This window comes from Lepus europaeus, chromosome 8 (genome assembly GCF_033115175.1).
Source record: "Lepus europaeus isolate LE1 chromosome 8, mLepTim1.pri, whole genome shotgun sequence".
NCBI lineage: Eukaryota > Metazoa > Chordata > Mammalia > Lagomorpha > Leporidae > Lepus > Lepus europaeus.
Window position 1 is genome coordinate 12,470,055 of NC_084834.1, and position 24,058 is coordinate 12,494,112.

A 24,058-nucleotide genomic window follows, 5' to 3' on the forward strand; every position below is an offset into this window, starting at 1 on the left:
TTGAGCTATATTTCTCCTGTACCATGTTAGTAGATTTTTTTTAATCATTAAGGGATTTTGAATCCTGTGACAGGAGCATTCCCTGAATCTGTTGAGATGTTCATTTGTTTTGTGTTGTTCGTTCTGCTGATGTGATTTCATTGATATTTTTATAGATGTTGAACCACACTTGCATTCCTGTGATAAAACACATATTACATGTTGTGTGTGTATATGCATACATCATACATATGTGTTTGTGTGTATATGTATATATCATACATATGTATGTATATGTATATATCATACGTGTGTGTGTGTGTGTGTGTATGGTATCTTTTTGATGCATTGTTGCATTCATCACATTTGCAAAGCCTCACAGTCTAGAAAGTGGTTGAAATAAGAAAGCTTGAACTCACTACCCATGCTTTTTCAATCCTAGAAAATCCAAAACATTTTCCCTAGGCCACAGAATGACAGACTGTACTAAAGAAAATATTCAAAACCTAATTCCAGGGACTGGCACCGTGGTGTAGTAGGCTAAACCTCCACCTGCAGCACTGACATCCTATATGGGTACCAGTGCATGTCCTTCCTACTCCTATTCCAATCGAGCTCTCTACTATGGCCTGGGAAAGCAGTAGAAGATGGCCCAAGTGCTTGAGCCCCTGCACCCATGTGGGAGACCCGGAGGAAGCTCCTGGATCCTGGATTCAATTCGGCCCACCTTTGGATGTTGTGGCCATTTGGGGAGGGAAACAATGGATTTAAAACCTTTCTCTCTGTCTTTCCCACTCTTTGTCTATAACTCTCTCAATTAACTAAATAAATCTTCCAAAAAAAAAAAAAAAAAGAACTTCCAATGACAGTAAACCTTTCTGTATAGATATAACAATGTGAAATTCCTTCTGTATGGCATGGTCTAGTTTTGTATTCATTCAATAAATGTTTTTTCATATATTTCAAACTGAACCATTAAAAATTCATAAATTGGAAATTTAAATCAAAGAATAAGATCTCATATAGGCCAGTGCCGCGGCTCAATAGGCTAATCCTCCACCTTGTGGTGCCGGCACACCGGGTTCTAGTCCCTGTCGGGGCACCGGATTCTGTCCCGGTTGCCCCTCTTCCAGGCCAGCTCTCTGCTGTGGCTCGGGAGTGCAGTGGAGGATGGTCCAAGTGCTTGGGCCCTGCACCCCAAGGGAGATCAGGATAAGCACGTGGCTCCTGTAAATTAAAAAAAAAAAAACATATAAATTTCATCACGATTTTTCTAAAGCCATGAGTACAAGCATCCTGACAAAAGAAACTAAAAATGTGTTCCAGAATTTTGCTAGTTCCTTGGTTGATTTATTTTTATTTATTTTTTAAATTTATTTATTTATTTGAAAGTTGGAGTTACACAGAACAAGAAGGAGAGGCAGAGAGAGAGAGAGCGAGAGAGAGATTTATGGTCTTCCATCCACTGGTTCATTCCCCAGTTGACCGCAACTGCCGGAGCTGTGCCAATCTGAAGCCAGGAGCCAGGAGCCTCTTCCAGGTCTCCCTTGCAGGTGCAGGGGCCCAAAGATTTGGGCCATCTTCTACTGCTTTCCCAGGCCACAGCAGAGAGCTTGATTGGAAGTAGAACAACCTGAACTTGAACCAGTGGCCATATGGGATGCTGGCATTGCAGGCGGCGGCTTTACCTGCTATGCCACAGCACCAGCACTTAAAGTTCCTATTTAGACAACCAATCATTCCATCATCATCCAGTAAAATGACTACTCTGTCCATGACTGTACTGTCAAGAATCAATTAATGTGAGTTGTGAAAGGATTTTCTATAGTCTAGATGGAGAACATGAGACTTAATGGAGGTGACCAGTGTATATCTAGACTCTCTGAAAGGCTCAGTTTGATCTATAAATATATTCTCATAAAAAAACCCACACATTAGGTATCTTTATAGTAGGCCATGAAATATGTTGGAGTATATATAAATCCTATAACTTTGCTTTGTTGAATTTCATTATGGCTTCCCTGTGTCTTTATAGTCCCATACTAAGTTTAGAATCAAGTGTGTCAAAGTTAATCAAAATGAAACAAAAACTTTTGTAATGTTTATAAGTTTTGATTGAGATCATGTAAATATATGTATCTGGGAAGGACCAAGAATTTGATGCTATCACTTCCTTGAATGCATGATATCTATCTGTGTATACAAATTTTAGGTGGTATTTAATTATTGTCAGAAATGTTTCATAATTGGTAATATACTAGGTTTGCATATATTGTGTTGAATTTACTTTAAAATAATTTGTCCTTTATATACTATCATAAAGGATATTTTAATTTGACTTTCTGGTTTTTTGTCAGCACATGGAAATGTAATGGATCTTTTTCTACTAGATTTTCTAGTATTCTTCAGATATTATACCAACTATAAAGCCTTGTTCTCTGTGAAAAGAAAGCATTTTATGTCATTCTTTACAATGAGCATGCTTTGAACTCCATTTTTCGGTTGCTGGGACACCCAGAAAACTGTTGCGTAGTGATGACAGTGGGCATTCCTGACTCCCAAGTCTTAGGGAGAAAGTAGTCAGTAGTCACTTATCTCTTGTTATAAAGTGCTGCGTAGGTGATCAAAATGCTCATTATCATGAAAAACTTCCTTTTTAATTCTAGTTGTATGAGAGACAGTTTGTCTTGAATATATACTGAGTTTTGTCTCACATTACTTCTGTATTTATTGAGGTCATCATATACTTCTTCCCTTTATTCTGTAATGTACATTGCATAATGTATATTGTACATAACTATTTATATATAGTATACAAGATATAAATGGTATACGTTCTGAATGTTATACCAATCTTACATTCCTGAAATGTAAAAAACTCCTTTTCATGATGTATTTTCAGTTTTACATATTAACCAAATGAATTTCTAAACACTTTGCTCAATATTTTTATGCCTCTATTCATAATGGCCTCCCCAGATGCAGTCTTGTGAACTTCTTGGGGCCACTATGCACTGATCTGGTTATGCCTTTCTTTGCACTGAGATCTAAAAAACGCCATAAGGCAGAAAGTCTGAGCTGATCAGTACTAGTTGTTGCTCCTGTTTTAAAAGAGATTGATCGTATCTCTGATATCTTTGTCTATAAATAAGCCTACCAACTATGACGATGAATGGACAAACAAGACAATAAAAAAGGAGAGAATTTTTTAAGAATATCTTGATTTGTGTTGCATGGGTTGTTTTCAACACTGCTTGCATAGACTGCAAAAATATTATAACCCAGGTTTCATCATCAGGAGTTTTAACTTAACTGTTCTGTTTTAACTTAATGTAACATTTCCTTTGCTATGTTTTTTTCTGTGTTAATTTTTTATCTTGTGAAGGAATACATAAAATCACAGTTGAGAAATTACATTGGAAGCCAACTAAGTACAATTAATTTCTGCACAGCACTTCTAGATAGCTGTCTCTTCCCCTCTAATGGAGGTTAAATAATTTGCACAACTTCATACACCAAGGGAGTAGAGAGTCTTTATGATTTGTTGATCAACAGCATTCCTGTTATTTGTACCATGCTGCACTGCCTTCTCAGGCCAATGTTATGTATTTATTTCCTTAGTTTAGTATTTAGCTGAACCTCTTACTCATATCAACTGGCTGTTCTATTCAATTAAAAATTCCCTCGATGGTGAAAACTCTGTGATTGATATTTCTAACATCTGACCATGGTCCTCACTACATTGCACAATATGATTCTTCTCAACCATTTTCCTGGCTTAGGCTTAAATCTTGTTAACTGTAATTGAAAGAATTATCTCACAGAAGCAACCATAAAATCAAATTCATTGCTAGCTTAAGTTTTGTTTACTGAACTGAGATGGCTTCTATCAGAGTGTTGTCTTACAAACAATAGACACTGATCATCAATGACTTAAGAAACAGAAACGTAATGGAGTCGAAAAGTGGGGAGTGGCTGCCTGCATTAATGGATGGGAGAGTAAATGAGACTAGGAACACAGAAATGTACAGAAGGATGTTCAAAAGTCGGTACTGGGTTTAAATCATGCCACAGGATGTGTCTGATCAAGAGTGGCAGGAACGCTTACCCCGAGTACTGAATACTGATGTTAGCACTTTGGTTTTCACCAGCACAAGGCACTATACATCCAAGGAGTTTTCATCTAGATCTGTTTTTCTGCCATGTTCACCTGATATTTGATGATCTCCTCTATGTTCCTGCTTCCCACTTAGGATTCTCTGCCTCAGACTGACCAGTCTCAATCACATGCAAATACCCAGCTAGATAGGAAAAGTGAAAGCAGAGGCTGCTCAGCTTCTCTGCAGTGGTCAGTTCTTCCAAAATGGGGAGGGAGAGCATAGATTGGTTTGGAGTGAAGAGGAGTCAACTGTGCTTTCATCCCTCTTGGTTGGGTTCCAGGAAGGGAAGAATTCCATGTGAATGTGTTGTTTTGTCATTAGCAAACAGCATGGGGTTCTGGAATCTGGGCCCTGAAGACCTCTGCTTTCCTGTTCCCATCAGAAATCTGGTTCTAAGAAGTAACAAAAGACCATCTTTTGATTTACTTACATTTCATTTCCTTCTCCAAGTAATCTAAATTCTGCCTTTACATTAGTTCATCATTCAAAAATCTACATATTCTAACTGTATTCCATTTGTCTGAATAGAAACATTGCAAAATTTTATTTCACTTTTTGCTTTTTACTTTTATGTCATAAAATTATATGAAAACCATGATATATTTTCTTTGGTACTATTGTAAAAATAGTGTTTAGGCATTTCTCATATAACATCAGGCTTTAGATTTATTTCTATTTTTTTAGGGCTGAGAGTTAACAATCAGAACAAGAAAAATATTCACTTTGCTAAGCAAATGGTATCTTACTTCATTTTAGCTAATGTGTGTGAGACAGCCCAATTCAAATAGAAAGTAGCTTTTTACCATACTCGCTTTCTTTTGGCAAGGGCGTAGTGAAGTCAGAATCGCCAGTCCTGTTGGGTGACTCCCAAGGCAGAGTCCTCTAGGGATTTGCAATTTAAACGCCCAGAAGCATGGCACTGGCGAAGGAAATGCCCTGACCACTGCTGGGCCACTTCCAAGGCTTTGCTCGGATGTCTCTGGTGAGGCTCCCATGCCTCCTTGCTCACCCAGCAGCAGTCCAGGCACCAGAGCCATCCATGGGTGGGGCTGGCGCAGCTCCAAAGGCAGCCGCTGCAGCCTCTGGGACCCTCTCACTAAGCTTCCCCCATGGAGAGGAGGCATCTTCCTGGCCTTGCCTTCAGAGCCAGCCCCAGGTCTGAGAGACTGAGTCAGCCTGGGGCCCACCTACTGCGGAACAGGAGCTGCAGAAACCTGAGCTTGGCTGCTTCAGAAGAGGATTGCTGGACAGTCTCCCAGGGTGCAACCCGGGCATCGCGGTGACCATTCGCGCACCTGGTACTCGTGGGTGCCCCTGTCAAGCGCCTGGAGCTCCCCCTGAGCAGCCGAGCTGGGAACGGATGGCTACTTGTGATTGCTGCCCCTTCGGAGCTTCGAGGAGCATGCACTGAGGAAACCCTACCCCACTCCTTATCTGAGGGCAGAGAGTCCCCGCGCTGTGGGTGCCAGAGCCTGCCCAGGGATGCCAGGCAGTTGGGCCTTGACCCACCGGCCAGTGAGCGAGGGGAGAGCAGCCAGCAGGAATGTGCCCCTTTTCCCTGTGCATCCCTGCCATGGGCAGGCCCCAACAGGGTGCCCAGGTCCTGCGGACCTGGCCCAGTGGCCTGCCACCACCGGACCTCGCTTCGAGGCCTGTGACAGATGTCCTGGCCCAAGTTGCCTGGCCCTCGGTTTGACAGATTGTGATGGGTCGCCTGGGGACCAGGGCAGTTGAAGCTGAAGGGTCACTTCACCATGGTGTGTGTGTGTTGCAGGAGGCGGGGGCCACTGGATCATAACTATCCACACAGGAGAGCTGGGGGAGGGCAGCAGGCGCAGCTGGCCAGCGCTGGTGGGGTTACATTAAATTTTCTAATGCAGCAAAAATGATAGTTTCTGCAGGCATGTTTTTACAAATTGTTAGTACTCTGTTTCTCGGAGCCCATAGGCAGAAGTGGCATGGAAAGTGGAAATGTCTCACTCTTTGCACCCCAGTGAAGGCAGGCCAGAAAAAAGCCTGTCAATGGACTTCCTTGGATGCTGGAGACTGCCCCTCTGCACCTGGATTCTGGAATCCTTCGGGCGGGCACCTGTCTTTCTCTCCTCTGACTTCTATTTACACTCCCCAGATCGTTGAGATGATAAATAGCATAGGACTCAGGGGAGATTCTCTCTCTCTCTGAATTTCAGATGTCTCATCTGTAGAATTATTTTTAAGTTTTTTTTTTTTTTAAGGTGGAAGTAATTTAAAGTATAATACCATGGTGCACACACTAGGTGCTCCAGAAATTAAAAAAAAGTATTTTTACCTCAGGAAAATAAAATTAGGTTTAACTAGGAATCTGAACGTCAAAGAAGGAAAACAAATCATCACTAAACCACAGAGCAGCCCTTGTAGTTTTTTTGTTTATAAGCTGGGTCCCCTTTTTGTTTTTGAAATCCTTCTTGTGATTCAGCTGACCTTTCATTTTTTTATTTTAAGGGTTTTATTTGATTTTCAGTTAGTCTTAACAGATTCAGTATAGTTCATAGATACAATTCTTGGGAATAATAGAGGAAGGAGGAGAAAGGGTGGGAGAGTGGATGGGAAGAAGGGTAGGGTGGGAGGTATCACTATGGTCCTAAATTTGTACGTGTGAAATACATGAATTTTGTTTACCTTAAATGAAGTCTAATACAAATGTTAAGTGAACGAATGTCATGTATTTAATATATATGCAGACTTAGGAGCATAGTAATGTTTCTTCCTGGTCTCCCACATGGTGGGCATAGGGGCCAAAAAACCTGGGCCATTCTCTTCTGCTTTCCAAGGCACATTAGGAAGGAGCTGGATCAGAAGTGGAACAACTGCTACTCGAACCAGCACTCATATGGGGTGCCAGTGCTGCAAGTTGCAGCTTAACTCCCTATACCATAAAGCCAGGCCCAGTTCCCCTTTCATAGCAGCTGTCACAATTATAATTTATATTTTTAGTGGGATGATTGCATAAATGACCATCTCCGGTGCACTTTAGCATCAGGGTGTTCATAAGGCACCCATCATCCAGTGTTTTGTGTGGTATGAATACTGTGAATTTTTTAAGAAAGATTTTGTTTAATGAATACAAATTTCATAGGTACATCTTTAGGAATATAGCAGTTCTTGCCCCCATACTCACCCTCCCACCCCCCAGTCTCATCCCACCTCCTGCTCCCTCACCCATGCCATTCTTCATTAATATTCATTTTTACTTCTCTTTATATACAGAAGCCCAACTCTGTATTAAGTAAAGATTTCAACAGTTTACACCCTTGCACACACACACAAAGTATAATGTACTGTTTGAAGACAAGTTCTACAGTTAATTCTCATAGTACAACTTGTTAAGGACAGAGGTCCTACATGGGGAGTAAGTGCACAGTGACTCCTGTAATGTTGACTTAACAGTTGACACTCTTATTTATGACATCAGTAATTGCCTGAGGCTCTTGACATGAGCTGCCAAGGCTATGGAAGCATTTTGAGTCCACGAACTCTGTCAGTATTTAGACAAGCCCACAAGCAAAGTGGAGGTTCTCCCTTCAAAGAAAAGCTCATCCTTCTTTGATGGCCTCTTCTTTACCCGCAAATCTCACTCACAGACGTCCTTCATGGTGATCATTTTTTTGCCACAGTATCTTGGCTTTCCATGCCTGAAATGCTCTCATGGGCCTTTCAGTCAGATCCAAATGCCTTAAGAGCTGATTCTGTGGTCAGAGTGCTGTTTAGGGCAATTGTCGTTATATGAGTCTGCTGTGTGGACTGCTTTCCACGTAGGATCATTCTCTCCTTTTTAATTCTCTCTATTGTCATTTGCAGACACTTGGTCTTATTTATGTGATTCCTTTGACACTTCATCCTATCTATATGATAAGTTACACACTTAATATGATCACTTTGATTAGTAAGATGGCATTAGTACCACCCAGCTTCATGTGATTTGGAGTCCCATGGCAAGTTTTTAGCTTTACCCTTAGGGGTAAGTCCATGGAAACTTTTTGCTGAACTGTACATCTCTTCTCTTTCTTATTCCATTTCTTATTTTTTTTTAACTGGGATCTATTTTCAAATGGATTTAAACAACTATGATTAATTCAATGTTAAGTAAAGAGCTCAACCAATGGCATTAAGTAGAAAAAGAGCATAGTGACAACAATAAAATCATAAACTGTTTCTCGACAGTCAAGACAAGGGCTATTCAAGTCATTGCTTCTCTTAGTGTCAATTTCACTTCTAGAGGTTTCCTTTTAGGTGTTCTGTTAGTTGTCACAGATCAGGGAGAAAGTGATATTTGTCCCTTTGGGACTGGCTTATTTCACTAAGTATGGTGTTTTCAAGATTCCTCCATTTTGTTTCAAACGATGGGATTTTTTTTTTTTTTACCGCAATGTAGTATTCCATAGATTACATATCCCATAATTTCTCTATACAGTTTTCCATGGATTGGCATTTAGGTTAATTCCATGTCTTAGCTATTGTGAGTTGAGCTGCAATAAACATGGAGATACAGATAGCTCTTTTGTTTGATGATTTCTTTTCTCTTTGGTAACTTAGAAGGAGTGGGATGGCTGGGTCATATGGTAGGAAAATATTCAGACTTCTGAGGTTTCTCCAAAGTGTCTTCTAAAGTGGTTTTACCAGTTTGCATTCCCACCAACAGTGGATTAGGGTACCTTTTCCCCCACATCATCACCAGCATTTGCTGTTTGCTGATTTCTGTATGTGAGCCATTCCAACCGGGGTGAGGCGAAACCTCATTGTGGTTTTGATTTGCAGTTCCCTGATGGTTAGTGATCCTAAACATTTTTTCATGTGTCTGTTGGCCATTTGGATATCCTGTTTTGAAAAATGTTTAAGTCCTTGGCCCATCTCTTAACTGGGTTGTTTTTTGTTGTTAGGGAGTTTCTTGATCTCTTTGTAGATTCTGGTTATTAATCCTTCTTAGTTATATAGTTTGCAAATAATTTCTCCCATTCTTTTGGTTGCCTCTACACTTTCCTGTTTCTTTTGCCATACAGAAAGTTCTCAATTTGAAGTAATCTCATTTTTAATTTTGGCTTTGACTGCATGCACCTCTGGGGTATTTTCCAAGAACTCTTTGCTTGTGCCAATGTCTTGCAAGGTTTTTCCAATGTTCTCTAATAATTTGATGGTGTTGGGACATAGATTTACGTCTCCAATCCATGTTGAGTGGATTTTTGTGTGAGGGGATAAGGTAGGGGCCTTGCTTCATACTTCTGCGTATGGAAGTCCAGTTTTTCCAGCACCATTTCAGGAAGAGACTGTCCTTGCTCCTGGGATTGGATTTTTAGCTCCTTGATCAAAGATAAATGGGTTGTAGATGTGTAGATTGATTCCTGGTGTGTCTAGTCTGTCTGTTCCATTGTTCTATCCATCTGTTTTTGTATCAGTACCAGACTGTTTTGATTATAACTGCCTTGGAGTATGTCTGGAAAACTGGTACCATGATGCCTCAGGCTTTATTTTTGTTGTATAAGCTGACTTGAGCTATTCGAGGTCTCCTGCGTCTTCATATGCATTTCAGCATCATTTTTCTAGATCTGAGAAGAATGTCTTTGGTGTTTTGATCAGTCTTGCATTGAATCTGTAAATGGATTTCAGAAGAATGGACATTTCGATGATATTGACTCTACCAAAGCATGAACATGGAAGGTTTTTCCATTTTTTGATATCTTCTTCTATTTCTTTCTGTAATGTTTTGTTATTCTCATTGGAGAGATCTGTGACATCCTTGGTTATATTTATTCCAAAGTATTTTACTTTCTATAACTATTGTGAATGGGTTCGATCTTAGAAGTTCTTTCTCAGCTGGCATTGTTTGTTTATACAAAGGCTGTTGATTTTTGTGTGTTGAATTTATATCCTGCTACTTTACCAAACTCTCCTATAAGTTCCAGTAGAGTCTTAGTGGCATTTTTTTGAATCCCCTACGTATAGAATCATGTCATCTGTAGCTAGGGAATTTTGACTTCCTCTTTCCTAATTGGTATCCATTTGATTTCTTTTTCTTGCCTTAAGGCTCTGGCTGAAACTTCCAGGACTATATTGAGTAGCAGTGATGAGAGTGGCCATCCCTGTCTGGTACTGGATCTCAGTGGGAATGCTTCCAAGTTTTGCCCGATTTGCTTAGAGTTTTCATCATGAACGGCTGTTGTATTTTATCAGATGCTTTCTCTGCATCTATTGAGATAATCATACGGTTTTTGTCAGCATTTTTCGAATGTGATGTGTCACATGGATTGATTTGTGAATGTTAAGCTATCCCTGCATACCAGGGATAAATCCCAGTTGGTCTGGGTGAGTGATCTTTCTGATGTTGGATTCAATTGGCTAGAATTTGTTGAGGATTTTTGCATGTATGTTTTTATTCTCTTTCTCTGTTACATCTTTTTCAGGTTTAGGAATTAAGGTGGTGCTGGTTTTAGAATGAATTTGGGAGGATTCCCTCTCAACTGTTTCGAATAGCTTAAGAAGAATTGCAGTTAATTCTTCTTTAAATGTCTGGTAGAATTCAGCAGTGCAGCCATCCAGTCCTGGGCTTTTCTTTGTGGGGAGGGCCTTTATTAATGATTCAATTTCTGTCTTGGTTATGAGTCTGTTTAAGTTTTGTATGTCTTCATGCCTCAATTTAGGTAGCTTATATGTGTCTAGGAATTTCTTCTACATTTCCCAGTTTGTTGGGATACAGCTCTGTGTAGTCATTTCTGATGATTTGGTTTTATTTCTGTGGTGTGTGTTGTACATTTCCTTTTTCATCTCTAATTTTATTGAGTTGGGTCTTTTTTTTTTTTTTTGGTTAGTTGGGCAATGGTGTGTCAATTTTGTTTATTTTTTTAAAAAAAGTAGCTCTTCATTTTGCTTATCTTTTATATTTTTTAATTCAATTTTGTTGATTTCTCCTCTATCTTTTTTTTTCCTACTAGTTTTGGGTTTGGTTTACTGTTGTTTTTTCCAGATCCTTGAGATGTACATAGCTCATTTATTTGGTGCTTTTCCAGTTTTGTGATGTCGGCAGCTATTGCTCTAAATGTTGTTTTTAACACTGCTTTGCTGTATCCCATAAGTTTTGATATGTTATGTTGTCTTCATTTGTTTCCAGAAATTTTTTGATTCTTCTGTTGACTTCTTGTTTGACTCACTGTTCATTCAGGAGCATGTTGTTCAGTCTCCATGTTTGCATATGCTCTAGAGATTCCTGAGTTGCTGATTTCCAGCTTCATTCCGTTGTGGTCTTAGAAGATGCATGGTATGATTTAGATTTTTTTTTTTTGAATTTGCTAAAACTTCCTTTATAGCCTCATATGTGGGCAGTCTTAGAGAAAGTTTCATGCACTGCTGAGAAGAATGTGTATTCTGCAACTCTAGGATGAAAAGTGTTATAGATCTCTGTTCAGTCCATTTGGTGTATAGCATCGATTAAATCTGCTGTTCTCTTGTTGACGTTCTTTCTGGTTGATCTGTCCATTGCTAAAAGCAGAGAAGTGAAGTTCCCCATTACTATTGCATTGGAGTCTAAGTCTCCCTTTAAATCCTTTAACATTTCTTTTAAATAGCCAGTTGCCCTGTGATTAGGTGCATATATGTTTATAGTAGTTACATGTTCCTGTTGAATTGATCCCTTAATCATTACATAGTGCCCTCTCTCTCTCTCTTTCTCTCTTAAAGAGTTTTTTATTTGATAAAAGAGCTGTCTGCACTTAAATGTTTATTGTAGCTCAATTCACAATAGCTAAAACATGGAATCAACCTAAATGCCCTTCAACAGTAGACTGGCTAAAGAAATATGGAATATGTACTCTATAGAATCCTATACAGCAGCCGGTGCCGTGGCTTAACAGGCTAATCTTCCACCTTGCGGCGCCGGCACACCAGGTTCTAGTCCCAGTTGGGGCGCCAGATTCTATCCCGGTTGCCCCCCTTCCAGGCCAGCTCTCTGCTATGGCCCGGGAAGGCAGTGGAGCATGGCCCAAGTCCTTGGGCCCTGCACCCGCGTGGGAGACCAGGAGAAGCACAGGCTCCTGCCTTTGGATCAGCGAGATGCGCCGGCCGCAGCAGCCATTGGAGAGTGAACCAACGGCAAAAAGGAAGACCTTTCTCTCTCTCTCTCACTATCCACTCTGCCTGACAAACAAACAAACAAAAAAAGAATCCTATACAGCAGTTAAAAAAAAAGAAAGAAAGAAAGAAAGAAATTCGGTCATTTGAAACAAAATGGAGAAATCTGGAAAACACCATACTTAGTGAAATAAGCCAGTCCCAAAGGGACCAAATATCATATGTTCTCCCTGATCAGTGACAACTAAATTAGCATCTAAAAGGAAATCTGAGACTGGCACCACTGCTCAGTAGGCTAATCCTCCGCCTAGCGGTGCCAGCACACCGGGTTCTAGTCCCGGTCCGGGTGCCAGATTCTGTCCCGGTTGCCCCTCTTCCAGTCCAGCTCTCTGCTGTGGCCCGGGAATGCAGTGGAGGATGGCCCAGGTGCTTGGGCCCTGCACCCGCATGGGAGACCAGGAGAAGCACCTGGCTTCTGCCTTCAGATCAGTGTGGTGTGCCGGCTGCAGCACGTGGGCCACGGCGGCCATTGGAGGGTGAACCAATGGCAAAGGAATATCTTTCTCTCTGTCCCTCTCTCTCTCTCACTCCACTCTGCCTTTTAAAAAAAAAGGGGAAATCTGTAGACGTGAAATAAACACTATGAGAAACAATGACTTGATCAGCACTTGTCCTGACTGTAAAGGAAAAACTTACTGTTTTATTCCATTTAGTATTTTTTTTATACTTAATACTATTGGTTGAACTCTTTCGTTTACACACAAATATTCTTAGGTGTTTAAATTTAACTGAAAAGTGATCCCTGTTAAATATAAGAGTGGGAATAAGAGAGGGAAGAGATGTATAGTTTGGCACATGCTCTCTCAGACTTACCCCAATGGTAGAGCTAGAAATGTTCCATGGGATTCCAAATCAGTCCCATCAAGGTGGCATGTACCAATGCCATCTTACTAGTCAAAGTGATCAGTTTCAGTTCATAATTGATCAAAAAGTTAGGATTAAGTGTCAAAGGGACCACATAAACAAGACTAGTGTCATAAATAAGAGTGTCAATTGTTATATCAACAACAGGAGTCACTGTACACTTGCTCCCCATGTAGGACCTCTGTCCCTAATATGTTATACTATGCAAATTAATGGTAAAACTAATCTTCAAACAGTACTTTATACATTGTGTATATGTGTGGGTACAAACTGTTGAAATCTTAGTATATACCAAGTTAACCTTCTGTATATGAAGTGAGGCTATAACTAGTACTGAAACAGTATTTTTATACTTTGCGTTTCTGTGTGGGCACAAACTTATGAGGTCTTTACTAATTATATACTGAATTGATCTTCTGTATATAAAGAGAATTGGAAATGAAAAAAAAAAACAACCTGGTGTTAAAATGGAAATGGCATAGAAAATTAATTAATTTGAAAAAAAATTATGTAGGATCTCTGTCTTTAATGTGCTGTACATTGCTATTTAATGCTATAATTAGTAATCCAATGGTAGTTTTTTCACTTTGTGTTGCTATATGGGCAAAATGTTGAAATCTTTTCCTAATATATACTAAACTGATCTTCTGTATACAAAGAGAATTGAAAATGAATCTTTACATGAATGGAAGGGGAAAGGGAGCGGGAAGGGGGAGGATTGCGGGCGGGAGGGAAGTTATGGGAGGGGGGAAGCCATTGTAACCCATGGGCTATACTTTGGAAATTTATATTCATTAAATAAAAGTTAAAAAAAAAAAAAAAAAAGCAAATCACCATAGCCTAGCATGTAGTAGGTGCTTAATAAATGCTCAATGAATAAAGTGTTAATCATGAGGCATGAGGGTACTATATTTTCTCTTACATATGAATAAAAGATAATTTAAAAAAAAAATAATTGAAAATGAATCTTGATGAAGAATGGGATAGGAGAGGGTGTGGGCAATGGGATGGTTGCAGATGGGAGGAAGGTTATGGGGGGGAAAGCCGTTATAATCCAAAAGTTGTACTTTCAGAATTTATATTTAAAAATAAAAGTTTTTAGCTGGCGCTACGGCTCAATAGGCTAATCCCTCGCCTTGTGGCACCAGCACACCGGGTTCTAGTCCTGGTTGGGGTGCTGGATTCTGTCCTGGTTGCCCCTTTTCCAGGCCAGCTCTCTGCTGTGGCCAGGGAGTGCAGTGGAGGATGGCCCAAGTGCTTGGGCCCTGCACCCCATGGGAGACCAGCAGAAGCACCTGGCTCCTGCCTTCAGATCAGCATGGTGCGCCGGCCGTGGTGGCCATTGGAGGGTGAACCAACGGCAAAGGAAGACCTTTCTCTCTTTCTCTCTCTCTCTCTCACTGTCCACTCTGCCTGTACCAAAAAAAAAGATAAAAATAAAAGTTTTTAAAAAAGAAAAAAAAAAGATTGATTCATTTGAAAGAGTTACATAGAGAGAGGAGAGGCAGAGGCAGAGGCAGAGGCAGAGAGAGAGAGAGAGAGAGAGAGAGAGAGAGAGATCGGTCGATCAGTCTTCCATCTGCTGGTTCACTCCCCAGTTGGCTACAATGACTGGAGCTGCGCTGATAGACTTGGGCCACCTTTCTACTGCTTTCCCAGGCCATAGCAGAGAGCTGGATTGGAAGTGGAGCAGCGAGGTCTCAAACCAGTGCCCATATGGGATGCTGGCATTTCAGAACAGGGTGTTAACCCATTGTGCCACAGCACCAGGCCTATCCTTTGTCTCTTTTAACAGTTTTTGTGTTAAAGTCTATTTTATCTAATATTAGAATGGCCACACCAACTCCTTTTGGTTTCTGTTGGCATGGCATATCTTTTTCCACCCTTACACTTTCAGTCTGCATGCGTCTTTCTTGATGAGATGTGATTCTTGTAGGCAGCAAATAGATGTTTTTTAAATCCATTCAGCCAGTCTGTGCCTTTTAATGGGGGAGTTGAGGCCATTTACATTCAAGGTGACTATTGATCAGTAATCACTTTTTCCTGCCATTTTTCCAAAAATATTCCCATTTTTTAGTTCGAATTTTCTTTGAACTTTCACTGATTCATTTTCTTCCTTCACCTTCTTTCATAGTGATGTCAGTGTTTCTGTGTGTGACTCATCCTTAAGCATTTTTTGTTGGGCTGGACAGGTGGCAACAGATTGTTTTAATTTCTCTTTGTTAGGGAAGGTCTTTATTTCATTTTCACTCGTAAATGAGATCTTTGCAGGCTATAATATTCTGGGATGACAGTTTTTTTTCTCCTAAGACTTGGACTATGTCTCACCATTCTCTCCCAGCTTGTAGGGTTTCTGATGAGATGTCTGCTGTGAGTCTAACTGGAGATTGTCTGAAAGTAATCTGGCGTTTCTCTCATGCACATTTTAGAATCTTCCCTTTAGGTTTTACTGTGGTGAGTTTGATTACAGTGTGCTGTGGTGAGGATATTTTCTGGTCATGTCTATTAGGTTTCCTGTGTGTTCCTTGTACTTGGATGTCCTTTTATCTCTCCAAACTAGGGAGGTTTTCTGTTAATATTTCACTAAAAAGGTTTTCTAATCCTTTCTCTCTCTCCATGCCTTCAGGAACTCCTAGAACCCGAATGTTGTGTGTGTGTGTGTGTGTTTATAGTATCCTGTAGATTTCCAGCTGTGTTTTTTAGGCTTCTAATTTCCTCTTCTTATCTTTGGTTTGACTGTATTCTTTCCTGTGCTTTGTCTTCCAAGTCCTATAGCCTTTCTTCTGCTTCACCAATTCTATTGTTAAGGCTCTCGGTTGCATTTTTGTATTTGTTCTGTTGAATTCTTCATTTCATTTGGATTTCTCCTTATGATCTCAATTTCATGGGAGAAATTTCCTTTCATATGCTGTTTGGATTTCAGTAGTTTGTGCATTTGCTTCTGATTATTTCTGTGTAATCTTATGATCAATTTTTTGAGCTCCATTTCTTGCATTTCTTCCATCTCATCATCTTCACAATCTAGCATGGAAGCATTGTGTTCTTTTGGGGACTTCATGTTGTCTTCTTCCTTCTTGTTTCTTGAATTGCTGCATTTGTTGTTTGGCATTTGTGGAGATACTCATTGTACTTTTATTTTTTTTTACTCTGGTGGGTTTTATATTTGTACTGTGACTGTGTAGATAAGTGGAATGTCTGCTTTTGAATCTCTAGAGGCTTGTAGTGGATGTGGTCAGAGAGCTCTGTTCAGTTCTCCAGGGTTAAGGGCATGCCTATGTTGACACACCCAGGTTTGGCATGATAAATCTCACTCTCTTTTTTATCAGAAGGGAAAGTTACTCTGCTCAGCCGAGCTCCTCTCCTTAATGGAGACCAGTGCCTTAGTGCTAGCCCCAGTGGCTATAATATTCATCCACTCTGTCCCAAGGAGCACACAAAGGATCTGTGCAGTCCTCAGTGTAAGTTCAGATTCCCCAGCGATGTCTCTGTCCAGGTAACCAGGAAGCCCTGAGCGTGTGGAGTCTCCCAGTGTGAGTGTCCAGAGTCCCAGCCTCACCGTGGATCCTGCCTCACACCCTCAGTTTTTTTCACAGTCCCAGTAGAGAAGCCTCACATAGTCACAGGCTCCTATCCCCCTTGTTAGTTCTCCCCACCAGTCAGGGTCTCCATTTGGCTGTTGCTGGGCACAGACACGAGCTGGCACAGCTGTTACATGTCTAAAATGGTGCCTGCTCTATCGGCTTGTTACAGGATGCCATTGTATAGTGATTGTCCTTTTTTAATTTCCCTCCTCTAGTTTAGCCGGTACACTGTCCCCCATGGGGTTCCAAGCTGGGTTCCCTCTAGGTTCTTGGTTTTTTTGCCAGTGGCTTGGGCTTCTGCAGTCTGGTCTCACTCCCACCCCCCTTTCCAATGCTGGTGTGTAGGCTCTGCTGCTGGAGTCCTGAGCCTGGGCACCCACACCCTCTATGTATGTCCACCATGTCCCTTTAATTTTGGTAGCGTTTCCTTTGCTGCTTTCTCCCTAACTCTTCTCTGAGACTATGCTCTCTCCACTTTTTTTATTTTAAAGCTTTTATTTAATGAATATAAATCTCCAAAGCACAGCTATAGATTACAATGGTTTCCCCCCCCAGAACTTCCCTCCCACCCACAACCCTCCCCTTTCCCACTCCCTCTCCCCTTCCATTCACATCAAGATTCATTTTCAATTCTCTTTATATACAGAAGATCAGTTTAGTATATATTAAGTAAAGATTTCAACAGTTTGCCCCCATACAGCAACACAAAGTGAAAAATATTGTTGGAGTACTAGTTATAGTATTACATCACAGTGTACAGCACATTAATGACAGAGATCCTACATGATATTTTTTTAAAAATTGATTAATTTTCTATGCAATTTCCAATTTAAAACCATGTTTTTTTTTCCATTTCCAGTTTTCTTTATGTACAGAAGATCGATTCAGTATATACTATGTAAAGATTTCCTCAGTTTGCAGCGATTGAGATCCCAGTGGAAAGAACGGGGCCATCAAAGAAGGAGGTACCCTTCTCTGAAGGGAGGAGAGAACTTCCACTTTGACTGTGACCCTATCGGAATAAGATCAAAGACGGCGAACCTTAAAGGCTTCCATAGTGTTGGCAACCCATGACTAGAGCCTAGGGAGATTGCTGATGCCATAAACAAGAGTGTTAAATTGTTAAATCAACATCAGGAGTCACTGTGTACTTACATCCCATGTGGGATCTGCCCTTAATGTGTTGTCCAATGTGAAGTAATGCTATAACTAGCACTGACACAGTATTTTTACACTTTGTGTTTCTGTGTGGGTGCAAACTGAGGCAATCTCTCCACTTTTTTTAAAGCTATCTTCTCCTGGGCTAGAACAGTAGGCTCCCTCCCTACTCCGCTGTCTTGGAACCCAAGACCAAATACTGTGAAATTGAAAACCAGAGCTTGACCATGTATGGGGCAAGTTTTCTTGCTTTTGAAAGGAGATACAAAATAACCGTGGTGGAAATGTGCTGATGGTAGAATGTGGGACACGAGAAGAGTGTTGCTTTGAAATGAAGAGCTCCGCAACAGGTGTTTTGGGACAGGCATTTTGGTGCAGCTGCCTTTTGGAAGCCTGCATCCCATAGCAGAGTAGCTGTGTTCAGTCCAGCCTCTGCCTCTACTTCTAATCCAGTTTGCTGCTATTGCGCATTCTGAGAGGCATCCATTGTTGATTCAAATACTTGGACTCTGCCACCCTCCCAGGAGACTTGGCTGGAGATCCAGGCTTCTGAACTTGGCCAAGCATAGCCACAGCTGCTGTGGGCATTTGGAGAGTGATCCTGCAGATGGAAAACCACTTTCTTTCCCTATAGATTTCAAAAAAGTAGAGATAATTGAACAATGTAAAGGAATATCTTGCTGTGTGTTATGGATTAGTTATCAAAGTGTTTGGCTCAGAAAGTGGTGGGAGTCCCTCATATATTAAAAAGTGGTTGGGGTCAGGCTGGTGCCATGGCTCACTAGCTAATCCTCTGCCTGCAGCACCAGCACCCCGGGTTCTAGTCCCGATCAGGGTGCCAGTCCAGTCCAGCTCTCTGCTGTGGCCCGGGAAGGCAGTGGAGGACGGCCCAAGTGCTTGGGCCCTGCACCCACGTGGGAGACCAGGAGGAAGCACCTGGCTCCTGGCTTCGGATCGATGTGGTGCACTGGCCGTAGCAGCCATTTGGGGGATGAACCAAGGGTAAAGGGAGACCTTTCTGTCTGTCTGTCTCTCTGACTAACTCTGCCTGTCAAAAAAAAAAAAAGTGGTTGGGGTCCTTGAAAGATGGTACTTTGATATTGAGTGTGATCAGACTATGATGATGAACGGTTTGGCAGGAATAAGACTATCCTAAATTTCCTTTTATTACCACATGAGTCCTAATGATTTGGAATTAGATTCATATGAAGTACCATTTTTTTCTCAGGTATGTTTTACGAGATATGTTCAGTCTCCTATGGAAAAGAATTGTCCTCTCCTTGCTCAAATTTTTAAAACAAATTCTGAAATAATTTGATTCACATAGCTAGCTCATTTCTATCCCTTATGCTTTATATATCTAAAGAGGTCAAAAATATTTTCATCTATTTGCTTAGCACTATGAGATGAAAGAACGCAAGAAATTTCCCTCTATTCTCAAAAAGTATACAATTGGATCAGAACTATCACTTGGTGAGATGCATAATTACAAACAAAACCAAAGTATGCGTAATGAAATGAACCAGTTTGTTTACCTCATGATCCTCCGTCATGTATGTTCCTCTTTTCAGATCTCAAGCTCCAGAGAGGCCAGGACCTTGTTTCAGTCATCCCGGCACTTGGCACACAGTATTCTGCACATTTAGACATGCTCAACAACTGATATTTGAGGATGCTCAATAAGTAAATTTTGATTAGTGCAAGCAGACTAGCCAGAAATAAGCATCTTGATAATCCTTATATTATTATATGTTTGAAAAGGGAACATATTCTTGTCTCAAGCAAATACTCTTTTCTCCAAGCTCTCCCCCCCCCCCCCCCCCCCAGTTCTTGTGATTTCTGGCTATAGGCACTCTCCCCTCTAGCCTGGCTTGGCCATCTACCCTGTAAGTGTAGTCAACTTCATTTCCTTTCAGCAGATTTTATCATCAGTATTACTCATGTGCTCACCAATCAAAGTGACACTGTGGTAGAGATATGAAAGTAAGTGTGGTGCAGGTGAGCATTCAGGACTCCTCTTTGTAATTTGTAGCAAATTACTCAAATATTCCACTCTTTTGTTGATCTGTGAATATTTGAGAAATGAATTTTCCTCTGTAAACATTGCTTTGTCTCCTTTAGACTGGCAGAGGACAGTGCAGCAGCCCCCACACAAAACTACAATTTGCACATGGCTAAAGTCCGTGGTTATCTTACAGCATCCTGGGCACGTGAAGTAGGAATTGGTCTCTGCAGCAGGTGCTGCTTCTTGCATTTCCTGTTCATTTCTGTAGAGAGATGGAGGAGCTCCTTTGCTTGAGGTGAGTTCACCTGGCGAGTCATCATGGCTAGAAAGGCTAGTTAGTCTGTCATTTATTTATATAGGTAGGATACTTTTAGCATAATTGATTTGAGTCTATATCCTTGGATTTTGAACTTAACTATTCATAGTGGTAAATAGGAAACTACGTGTGGTATACTAGATGGCCCATTTAATCAATTGTTCAGACACATTTTTACCTATAAAGGATGATTGCAGATGCTTTCCTAGATTGACATGTATTGTTATGATACTCATACTTCATTTAAATGTATGAAATTCCCAATGTATTGTGTAAACTTCTAAAGGTCTCAGTCACCCTAGGTGGAGAATGTTCATGATTCTATGAACATTATACTGTTGAGCATCATTCTAGACATACTTTCCTATGAAATCAGAGCATTCCTCCTAATTACTTCAGGAGTCTTTGAATAACTCCGAAGGTACTTTCAGTTGATTAGATAAGTGTTAATTTACATCCCCCTTCCTCTCCTAACAACAGTTTTAAAGTATGCATTATTTTGAAATAAAAAAATGTTATTTGGGTTTTGTTTAGTTTAGCAAATGTTAGATTGCAGTGCTGTTATACACCTTTAGTCTTTATATATTTAAACGCCATGCTTAATACATTGCCTTCATCAATAGTGTCATAAGGTGTATTCTTTCTGTTATCACCTATTTTTTCCAAGGTCACTTTAAAATAAATTTTAGAATGTATATTCTCATCTCTACTCTAAATCTTATCCATTTTATAATATTTTACTATAATTTTTTTATATATTTAAAAAAATTTTTAATAGGCAGAGTGGACAGTGAGAGAGAGAGACAGAGAGAAGGGTCTTCCTTTGCTGTTGGTTCACCCTCCAATGTCCGCTGTGCCCGATGCACCATGCTGATCCGAAGCCAGGAGCCAGGTGCTTCTGCTGGTCTCCCATGGGGTGCAGGGCCCAAGCACTTGGGCCATCCTCCACTGCACTCCCTGGCCACAGCAGAGAGCTGGCCTGGAAAAGGGGCAACCAGGACAGAATCCAGCACCCAGAGTGGGACTAGAACCTGGGGTGCCAGCGCCACAGGTGGAGGATTAGCCTATTGAGCCGTGGCGCCAGCCAATATTTTACTATATTAATGTCTTAATAATAGATGTTGTCCTAAGGTCTTTCTGTATGTAACTCATTTAATCTTCACCTTTATTAAGCAAATGCACATAGTCTTCATCCATTCATCAAAAATGACTTATTGAGCATCTGTGAATGTGCAGAATGCTGTGTGCCAAGTGCCAGGACGAATCCAGCAAGGTCCTGGCCTCTCTGGAACTTGAGGTCTGAAAAGAGGAAAATACATGACTGAGGATCATGCAGTAAGCAAACTGGTTCATTTAATTATGCATATTTTTTCTGTTTGTAATTATGCAAGATTATGGTTTAACCATAATCTTATAATTATAACCAAAGAATTATGGTATTAACCAAGATTATGGTTCTGATCCAATTGTGTGCTTTTTAAGAATAGGGGGAAATCTCTTGCATTCTTTCACCTCATAGTGCTAAACAAATATATATCAATATTTAATGATGGTTACAGGAATGCTTTTATGGAACACCATAACCTGAGAGTTGTTGGAATTACCTAGTGGGATTTCAGGGGGCTAGAAAAGATCACCCAACAAATGGAGTTTGCTAATAAGGGAAGTACTCATACACAAATGGAAATAGTGTTGATTAGGAGCAGTCAGACAGCTAGGTTTCCAAATAGCCTCAGTGAGCCCTGTTAAGACTGAAACATTCAGTTGACCTCTAGGGCTGTTCAGTACCTCTAACACTTGAAACGTGGATTCAGAAGGAAAGCAGGAATAGTGTTTTAGTAAAACATGGAGATAAAAATTCTGGTAGTCTTTTTATGAAATATGTTAAAAAAATTCTTCTAGAAAGCAGAGACTGCTTGAAACATTATATGTCAATTTGGTAAACAATGGCAATAATGAGATCTTCCCCAAAACACTCCATGACACTTTAATGTCAGTCTTTCCTGTCTGTATTTGGCAAACCAATGATCTTACTATTACTACTTATATGGTTAATTATAGCAGTGCATCTAGAAGTGAAGTCCAGAAAGTAATGCCCTAGAATGAAATGTTGGTCTCGGTAGTAGGAGATGCCAACCAGTCTGTTGCTTCCAGCTCCTTCTGTAGCACCGGTTTTGCTTGAGCTGAGCCATTAACCTTTAAAACAGCCCAAACTGGGTTCAGAAAGGTAGCAAAAGGAATGACAGGAAAGGCTGAAAACCTGAGAGCAAGGGCTGCTTCTGGGTTCTCATTGCAAATGTGTGGACCCTGAAAATCTTTATGAAGTAAGGGAGCTATTGATGTTAGTGAGCTTGATCATTTCAGGAAAAATGGCCATGAAAGCTCTGTATGCCTTTTCACATCATGAGGTGTTTCACTAGGCATTCTGTGAAATGACATTTTTAAAGGTTGACATGCATTTTCTTCATTCCCTGTCAGCTAGCATCTTTAGCACAAATTCTTAGAGCTTTATATCATCTATGTGTTGCTGTACACTCTTGTGGGGTTTTTAATGTCCTATTTTATTTATGTAGTTGAAATTTAGAGTGACTAAGGACAGAAGGAGAGAGAGGGATGGGGGGAGAGAGAGAGAGAGAGAGAGAGAGAGAGAGAGAGAGAGAATGTGTATACCTCAAAACCAGTGGTTCACTACCCAAATATCTACAATAGACAGTACTGGACCAAGTCAGATCAAGATCCTAGAACTACAGCAGGGCTTCCCACATAAGTAGCAAGGGGCCCGAGTCCTTGGACCATAATCCATCGGTTTTCAAGGTTCTCTAATAAGGAGCAAGATAGAAGGGCAGCTGGATCTCAAATCAGCATTCCAATATGGAGTGTGGCATCACAAGTGGTGGTGGACTCATCCACTGCAACATCAAGCAAGCTTGTCTCAACCTCCTGTGCTGGGAGGCTTACCTTATGTAGAAGACATTGAAACCGAATGCTGAGGAGTCACGGCTGACATCCACACATTGCTCTACACAGAAAATGCAGCATTCTAAGAGTGCGGTGGGCCGCTGGTCTGGATTAGCTATCACTCAGTTTTTCTTATCATAGGTAGAGGAATGAAAACCTGTTGCAGTTGAGCCCATCAACATCAGTAGTTGAGACTTAAACCATACCTGAACTTTGAGTGAGATCCTTTTCCTAGTGTTGTCAGTCTGAGAAGCCAGCCTCCATGGGAAAGCTTAAGCAGAGTATACTCACCCATGAAATTTGGATTTTGCTGCATTCAAACAGAGAATATCAACAGTAAGTATTTTTTGTTCTATCTGTTTACTTTTTGAAAGTCCGAGTGATGCACATACGCATACACACACACATACATGCACACAGGGAGGGGATAGAGAAAGAGAGGTAGGTAGATAGGTAGATAGATAGAGATATCAAAAATCTGTTCACTCCTCCAAATGCCTGCCACAGCTAGGTCTGGGCCAGGCTGAAAAAAGGGATCATGGATCTACCCCCGGGTCTCCCACATGGGTAGCAGTGAGCCCAAGAGCTTGAGGCGTGATCCATCAGTCTCACAGGTATGTTTGCAGGGAGCTGGATTGGAAGCAGAGCAGCTGGGACTTGTACCACCATTTTGACTTGGGCATCACAAGTGGTGGCTTAACCCACTGTGGCACCAGGCTGGCTCAATGAGTATTTTGTTTCTCATGCAAATTTGTAGACAGCTAGAGTGGGTCTATTTCACAGGTCTCATTCTGCCATTGGAGGGCTAGTGGCTACTCTGGACTCTTAAGATTAACTCAGAATCATTCACACTACCTTTCACCAACGTTTCCATATTTGCCAT

At 40.8% G+C, this 24,058-nt stretch overlaps 1 protein-coding gene across 1 annotated transcript in view; it reads left to right on the forward strand.

The window, feature by feature from the left end:
• LOC133765850 (probable ATP-dependent RNA helicase DDX60) overlaps window positions 1-23,393 on the forward strand; it is a 172,896-nt gene extending 149,503 nt beyond the window's left edge. The window contains exon 29 of the mRNA XM_062199408.1: window positions 23,317-23,393. The gene's annotated coding sequence lies outside the window, so the exon portion shown is untranslated. The remainder of the gene's footprint in view (window positions 1-23,316) is intronic.
• The last annotated feature ends 665 nt before the right edge of the window (window positions 23,394-24,058 follow it).